Source organism: Haemaphysalis longicornis, unplaced genomic scaffold, assembly GCF_048455015.1.
Source record: "Haemaphysalis longicornis isolate Haplotype H1 unplaced genomic scaffold, Haemaphysalis longicornis Haplotype H1 scaffold_3, whole genome shotgun sequence".
Lineage (NCBI taxonomy): Eukaryota > Metazoa > Arthropoda > Arachnida > Ixodida > Ixodidae > Haemaphysalis > Haemaphysalis longicornis.
The window spans coordinates 173922144-173930689 of record NW_027526335.1 but is presented as its reverse complement, the minus strand read 5'-3'; the positions used below and the strand labels follow the sequence as shown (position 1 = coordinate 173930689).

Below are 8546 nucleotides of genomic sequence, written 5' to 3'. Positions count from 1 at the left end.
TCAGTTGTTTTTACTTATTAACCCTTTGCTCCAGCTTTTTTTAACACTCGTGTGCACAGCTGGGACTCTAAAACGGGGAAAGAAGAGCACGCTGCATTTTTTAATAGTAAGAATGCACATTTTGCGCCAGAAGCAGCACAGAGAAAAATAAATCTTAGTTCTCAGATGCTTTATAACAAATGAAATCGGATTGGATAAAACAATGGTGACTTGAGCCGTGCCAAAACTGTAATACCAACCTTGATGCTCTTGGTCTGGATTGCGGGGCGTTGCAAAAAAAAAAAAACGTTCTTGGGCTTCCCCCATTGCACGCGGAAAACTTGCGCTTCCTGTAGAGACTCGCCAGCTGCTGTAAAGGAGAGCCGCACGCCCTGCTGCTAGCAAGCGGCCAATACGTGCGTGCTTAGTCTGGTGTTGGCGCAGTGCGAGGCAACAGTCGTGGTTTGGGAGAGGGTATCGAACCAAGGAAACGATAGCACTGGTCATTGGCCGGCAACGAATATAGAAGAGTGTTAAAAGCTGCCACCGTTGCTTCTCCGACCCGACGAAGCGAATACAGGCCGCTCACGAAGTGTCTCTCCGTCAATGTGCAGCATTCCAAATTGAGCACCAGCTTCAACAAAAGCCCCGCATTTCCCAATGTGAGTGAACCGAATCTTGTTCCCGACTTGTTAAGATTCATTCATTCATTCATTTTTATTTCTTCAAACATGGGTTTACAGAAGACTGAAGAGATCATCTGGGCTCTTAGCAGTCGGAAATGTTTACGCGTCACTCAGTTTTAATTTGCCGCTTCACATTAGAGATGGCGATGTCGATATTACGCTGATGGAAATCGTATGAAATCTTTTTCGCACTAATAGAGTTTGGAAAATCTTGCACAGTGGCTAAAAAAACAAACCTCCCCGCGACAATAATAGTCTTTATAGCGCTACACAGTCGTTTTGTACGCATGTTGCTGGTAAAACTGCGACTCCAATGCAGAGACGTGTTTTTTTAGGCACAGAACGCTTCCCTTGGTAAGCAACACCCGCGTGTGAGTTAAAAACTCGAGCTACATGTCTTCGTTCGGTGTTGTCCTATACAGCTGCGTCTTTCTTCTACAACCTTGAAAAGATATTGAAAGAGTGGGATACGCAATAGCGTTGTTAGGCGCACCCAATTAGTTTGTCGGTCAAGTAGCGCAAACTGAACTGAGTTTTTCTCACTTTTCCCGCGCGTCTGAGTATTATTAGTTTGTACATTTCGGGGTTTATCAACAGAATGAGTGAACGAAAACTAAGTTCGTCTTTTCTAAGGCTTTCAATATATGGACGTGTTTAAATGATCCCCTTTTCGTACAACAAGTTCCCTGTGTTCTGTTCCTTTTTCAGCCATTCTGTACAGCTTTTTTTCTAGCCTCGCCCATCTCAAAATATTGGGAAATAAATGCATTATTACATTACCTGCAACAAAAGCTGAGCGAAAGCTGAGCTGAGGATTTAAAAAGGCGTGGCATCAATACGTTTTCTGAGTGGACGATGCAAATTGTCCGGTAAAAGACAGCATCTCTGCAATCTACAAAACAGTGATCAAATGTCTCTGGTCGGGAAGAGAAGCGGCAATCTGTCGACCAAGCTATAACAGGACTACGTTCTAGCATCGAAGGTTTTTTTCTAGGAGCGTACCAGTGTATGATTTGAAGAAAATTTTTTTAACACCTGGAGGAACCGACATTTTACATAACCTATTGAGAACGTCATGATATCAACTCTGGAAGTACGGCGCAGGATATAAAGGGGTGGGAAAAATTCCAGAAACAAGGGCATCGTAAATAGACTGTGCGAGCGTTTTCCGAGCGCCAAACAAAAGTTGTTGTTATTGTTCCTTTCTTGGTGGCACATACACTCTTGGAGATCGGCCAGGAATAGGGAGCTTTGAGGGGCAGAGTGACCGCCTCACAAAATCAACAAAACTATGTGTTTGAAAGGTAAAACGTTGTAGAGTAATCCACGCCGCTTGTGAGTGATGACACTTGATTGCACGAAAGTACTTCTGAAGGCGTGCACACCAGCCGCGGAAGAACCTGAAATTGGTAATCTTTCGCGAGTGCTAGTTGGATTGCTGACGTAATTCGGGCAAAAAAACGTAGAAATAAAAGCGGTGAAAGAGACCTATAGAGGGTGTAGCATAAAAGAAGGTTGATGAAGTAATACGTGCGCCTAAAGACAAAGAAGTGAAAGTGAAGGAAGCGATGCAAGTTGCAGCAAAACAGTTGTTATAATAAGTATGGCCAGGCTTTCTCCCTCAAAGACATACGCAGGCTTACGTGCCGCGAGGAATCGGCTTGGTGGAGCCGAGAAAAAAAAAAAAAAATTCGCGCAGCTTGCGCTGGTGGTGTGAGGCTCGAGAAACAGCGCAGCTGGCGGCCCCTCTCCCGTCGTCAAAGACCCACCTGTAGTACCTCCAATGGATTTCCCAACTTGCCGCGGAAACTTCGCCATGACTGGAAGGCCCGCATCGTTTTGTGCGCTGGCTTACCCATCTCTCCCAAAGTGGACCACGTTAGCGCGCACTAGAACAGGCGGCAACCGGCTTCGCGAAATCGGCGTCTGTGCGTCTTACTTCTTGCGCGGACGGACGTGAAATTGCGAGGAGAACAACGCGCGACAAATCACGCCGCAAACGTTGAGCAAAGTGTTCTCTAAGGTCGAGCTGCCCGACGCCGGGCGCTCCTCACGAGTCGCAGGCTCACGTGCGCTCGGTATTTGAACAGGGAAGATCTTTAGCAAATCGTAATTTCTCGTGTTCGCAGTTAAAATACCAATCAAACGCCATGCGCACGCGGTCGCCGCGAACCTCGTGGCGACCGTTCGGCAGTGAACAAAACCAAGAAAATGCCGAGCGCTCGTGTGTGCGTGCCTCGCGACGACCGCAGAGCGTCCCCTGTGCACGTTTGTCAAGCCAGGCATACCCACTTAGGGAGATCGGCCAAGATTGCGGCTACAGCCAGGCAGTTAAAAGACCAAGAAACTGCCGAGCACTTGTATGCTCGTGCCTCGCGGTGACCGCCCAGCGTCCCTGGCGCGCGTTTGTCGAGCCAATCATACAGTTTAAGGAGATGGGCCAAGACTATCCAAAAAAGAAGGAACTCCAGCATTTGCCGTAATCGCGCAACACTCGCTCGGAACGATAGAGACACGTCATAGCGTACGTCCCTCCAAGGTGATGTCCAGTGATTATCACTTCCAAAAAAAAAAATGAGAAAAGCTCTTTCTTCCAGCAATAATGATGGAGTAAAGTGCGTTTCGGCTCAAAGAAGAAGCAAATTGTCTGCAATCGTGGACTTAAAAGTTTTGTGATGGTCGTGAAGGTTGCGTACAATTTCGCTACCTTCAAGTCTTACGCGTTAGTGTAAGCTTTATCTTTTTATTTCCCCTGTATTTTTTTTTGGTAATGCTGTATGGCGGAACTAAAAGCGGAAGCAGAGATGCTATTAAAACTATGTGTGCGTAAAATTCTAGTCCGGAAAGAGAGTCCCAGGGGGCCAAAATTTCCCAGCAGCCCCTGGATTGCTACGCGCATCGCAGCAAAGCTATAGTTTAGACACCTAAACTCGCTGTTCCGTGTGGTGCTGAAGTTTGACAAATAAACGTATTTTTCTGGGAGGGGGGGGGGGCGAGGGGGGGGGGCGGGGCTTATGCCATAACGGCATTTATACACGACGTGCAGACGGGAAGAACAACGCGGAAATGTCAGCGATATATCGGAGGCTATCTATTTTCCTATGATTAAGAAATAACATCCCTACAATAAACAAGTTAGTCCGGTTTATGTTCGGAAACATTAGGTATCATAAAAGCACTGTGAAAGATTCAACATTATCATATTGGCTGCGTTTACTTTCGCCGTAAGTTTCCGTCTCATAAAAACCCACATAGTCTAAAAGACACAAAGCTTATAATAAAGAGTGTTTATAAGTCGTATTACGTCTTGGCTGCGTGAACGTTCACAATTTCTGGCTTCCAATTGTGACTAATTCCATTTTTCTTCAGAATTATTTTCCCCGTCACCAAAAAGCACAACCATTTCCATGGCTAAAGAACATGCATGAGTCGTTTGTTCTGCATGGGTGCGGTCTCTATTTTCTATTGTAACGTTTACCGTACCAGCGTTTCATGTAAACATGTCGCCAAGTTTATCATCCCGCGCACGGATTTCGACACAATGTGCTACTGACCCCAAGGACATTGGTTCGATCCCTGCCATGGTTCCTTCTCTTTTGATGGGAGTGAAAAGCGAAAACGCCCGTGTGTCGAGATTTGGGTACACGCAAAATGTAAGCGGTTTCAAATGGATCAGCAGCGGTGACCTACGGCGCGCCTCATATTTAAGCTCCGGCTTCTGGGAATTCAATTGCACAAAGAATAAATCAATCAATTTCAACTAGGAGGCGTCTATAATCAATTACGAGCAGGCATCAATCAATCAATTACGAGGAGGCGTCTTTAATGCGCGTTATGTGGAGTGGTAGTGACTTGATGTTTAATTTTGGTGCAAATATTGTTGAGCTACACACAGCATCCGCGCTGCATCATTGCATTTCAGTGTTGCTTTCCGCAATGAACTTTTAGTGCTGCGAAACGCACAATAATTGTTTCTTTTTTGTATTTATTACAGCAAAAATATGATGAGCACCAAGATATTCCCGGTCGGCCTGCTGGTCCTGGCGGTGTCCATCACTATATCCGCAGCGCAGATCATCGGCGGCAAGGGGACTCCCTTTGGATCAGGCTATGGGCGTGCTATCCCCTTTCCAATCGATGGAAGGTCTTTTGTTCGTTTTCACCGTGGACCCACCGTTGCTGGACGTAGCGGATACAACTGAACCAGTGGCGCGCTCTCACCGTGCTTCCACAGCGCCACTCGCCACAGACAGAAGACTCGAAATATGGCTGCATTGCTTAATGTTTCATGTATTTATATACAGTGCGTCCTTCTAAACTTAATCAAACAAATATTTTATGAGGATTAAAAAAAAGGATGGCATGCTTATTCTGCCAGGTGTACGTTTTTCTGTTCTAGTTTACGTAAGCATTTACGCGCGGTAACAAAAGGTTGTTACAGAGACATTAAATGAGGGAAACATGTCTACAGCCAGAGTATCGCACGGAAGAATAACAAACAGGCCACTGTCAACGAGAGCTACAATAACTAGGCAACTTGGGAAGCGGATGATGGGGTGATGCCCCGTCGAGCTGTTTCCTGCATTCGCCCGACGGTGTCACGTGGTGAGGCTGCCGTGAGGACTGCACGAGAACGCCGCCCACAAACAAAAGCCAATCTAACGTACTTGGGCTAAGCTCGTGACGCCATTTTTGTGACGCTTGTAGGAGAGGGTCACCGGCGAAGTTGTGTAAAAATCGCAAGAACTTTGGTGGCCCGTCCTTGATTCGAATCTTAAGAAGTCTGGTTTGAGGCAGGGTTGCCAACGTTTTGCAAAACATAAGCCGGCCCTAAATTCACCATCGGGGCCAAGCACGAATTCATGGCTGCGCCATTGGAAAGGTTACTTTGTTTACTCAATTGCGAAACATTTACAGGCGTCGCCAAAGGAGTTCACATTCATATAGAACTGCGTACATATTTTTTAAATTGCGATATTATGCCTGATTTCATAAAACCTACATTGCATGCACATGTTCGCTTCCGTTTAGCGAAAGGACGCAAGGGAGTGGTGGTGGGGTCTCCTTATCCATCCTTCGTGCATATGCATGTACGCAACACAACGACTGCCCACTTCCCTCTGCCCCCCATGTTTGTAATTGGAACTTTGGATACGTCACATGGTTTCCTAATAGCCATTTGACCTTTCGTAATCGTGGCAATGTTCAAACATCTGAAGAAAACGGCAATCAGGAAAAAACTGCCTTGCAAGTCGATTGAAACGAGAGGGCAGGTTGCCGTTTGATTCCCTTAAAAGACTTGATTTTCTGCAATCTAAACTGACTCCTTTCTCTGCCAGAAACGTTGATTATACAAGGGAGTGCAACCTAAGCGAAGCTCCTTGCAGCCGCGGAGAGAACGAATTGACACCTTCATCGTATGTCAACGTCGTTACGTCATTATCTTCTTCAGCGACCGGTTCTTCGCCTTATCTAAAGCCCCAACCCACCAGAGTTATTGTTTCATACAAGGAAGCCCAATATTACCCTAGTGGCTGGCTTCAGCGGGGGGTTTGTTTTCTAGCTAAGAGCAAATTATATTTACGCCTCTTTAAACAGCTTAAAGTCACACTACACCTCACAGTGAAGCATAAGGCCACACCGAACGCACGTACTTACCCGTCAAATTTCTTTTAATAGCAACAGAAAACAAGGGTAGGCAATTGGTCAGTTAACATGAATAGCTTTCTAAGAAATAAACAGTGTAAATGGACTCTGTCTAATGAATGCTTAGCAACTTCATACAAATGAACAGGCACACAAAACACAAGTAGTGCCAAAATTTTGGAATGCAGAAAAGGATATTGCTGTATAAGCACATGACTAAAATCATTACAGATTCCGCAATAACATTAGAAAAAATCAGTGCGGGCTAGAGCGTAACGACTGGAATTGTGAAACCAGCAATAAAACAAGCAATCAATACAGTCGTATTGGCGCTTGTGTCCTCTTTTGTGGATCGAGTTACTATTTGAGATTGCAGACTACCCAATGTTGAGAACATGCGGTCAACAGCTCTGGGATCAACAGGAATGACGGGCATAAGTTAACCAGTAGACAACCAAGAAAATTCATTTACGATCTTTGGATAACAAACCGGCTGATTTGCGCAAATAAAACCACAGGTTTGAACAATGAACTAGCCAGCGACAAATGGTGCACAAACTGACCAAATGAAAAGGAAGTGAACAGAGCAAGGAATAGTTGAAACAAAAAAGTAATGTCCTACAGAAATTTCGAAGAACCAGTACTGAAGTACCTTTTGCTTGCTGAATAGGTATGTCACTGGATGCAACCATTGCAGCGATCAGAAGTGGAACATGAAATTACGAACTTTTTGAAACCACCCCGCTTCGTGTAATTTAAAACTTAAGATGTCATTTTTTTAAGTTGGCCTTCACGCAAACTGAGCAAAGAGTAAAAACCGCTAAAAAATTCGAACTTTTGTTTTAAATGCAGATCATTTCAGTAACTCACGGTGTCACCCGCGTTGACGTCCGTTGTAGTCCGCACCGTCGTTGTCCGCACCCCTCCCCCTACACTATACAAAAAAATACTATCCGGCGCCTGGTGTCGATTCCTCGACCCTGCGGGCGGAACGCAATGTACATGGTGCTCTACCCGTTGCGACACAAAGCCGACACAGAATGGGAGGCTACGAACGCGCCTTATATCCTTGACTCATTCAAACTACGTCAAGAAGCTGCTGATACAACGCATTCACTACCACCAACTCCCGAAACACTAAACGTTAACGCAATACACCCACCCCCTATGCGACGCATTTACTCGAGTCCCCGTCGCGGGGAGATGGGCCCAATTTTTTTTTTCGTCTGAAGGACAGAAAAGTTACTGAATATTTGAACAAAGTTTTTTTTTTTGACACCTCATTTTCAATAGAAAATGACGAGTACCTAAAAACCAAGGGATACCTATTGTAGCTTTGACGTAATTTTCGTTTAGGTTAAATTGCAGAACACTTGCCTAACGGGATGTCATATACTCACCTATGATAGTATCAGTCGTAGGCTTACAGAAGGGTTGCGAAGAGGACCTGCAAAATCATGGCTTTTACTGCGCACAAAAGCGGACAAAAAGCGAACAAAAGCGGACAAAAAGGCAGTTTGACAACTTAACTTAGTTATTATGAGCACACACACATATAGGCTTTGTCACATCACTTTCCAGAGCGTACATGTGCAAGGGAAATTTTCTGAGTAAATTTCTTAGTTGTTAAGTCTGTTAGGTCTGTTAGGTTAGGTTAGTTGTCAGGTTAGTTGTTAGTCTGAGATAGTTGTTAGGTGACCACCCGTCGCCTTTCTTAAAAACCGGAGTAATCTTCCCGATACACCAGTTTTCTGGGACGGAGACTGTATCAAGTGACTGTTAAAATATAAGTGATACGAGGATGCTGTTTATGTGCTTAGTATTCTTTAATATTTTTGCATTGATGCCATCAATTCCTATTGAAGATGAATTTGATAATGAGTCCATCAATTTAGCGATGCCATGAGGATCGAATGTAATACTTTCCATTGGGGTATGTAAAAGGAAAGGCACGTCTGGAAGATTATCAGCGAGCTCGTGGTTGAAAACAGCACAAAAAGAATTTTTCAGGACGTCAGCACAATTGATCTCTGACACGCTGTTGCCATAGTGGTCTAGCAAGGAAATTCTATTGGGTTAATTGGGGTTAATTTTTTTTCCTGAAGCGGCTTTGGTATTTTTTAGCATGACAGGCAAAGTAGTGGAAAAGAATTGTTCTTTGGCCTTCGTAAGCAGCGCATTATACTCGTTTGCAGCTTTGTAGTATTTATGCAACGCAATTTCAGATTCAACATT

At 44.7% G+C, this 8546-nt stretch overlaps 1 long non-coding RNA gene across 1 annotated transcript; it reads left to right on the top strand.

Annotated features, from left to right (window-relative positions):
- The first annotated feature begins 370 nt into the window (after nt 1-370).
- LOC144173556 (uncharacterized) lies at nt 371-5034 on the top strand. The gene is made up of 2 exons (XR_013323316.1): nt 371-641; nt 4660-5034. It is a non-coding gene; the product is annotated as an uncharacterized LOC144173556 (long non-coding RNA).
- The last annotated feature ends 3512 nt before the right edge of the window (nt 5035-8546 follow it).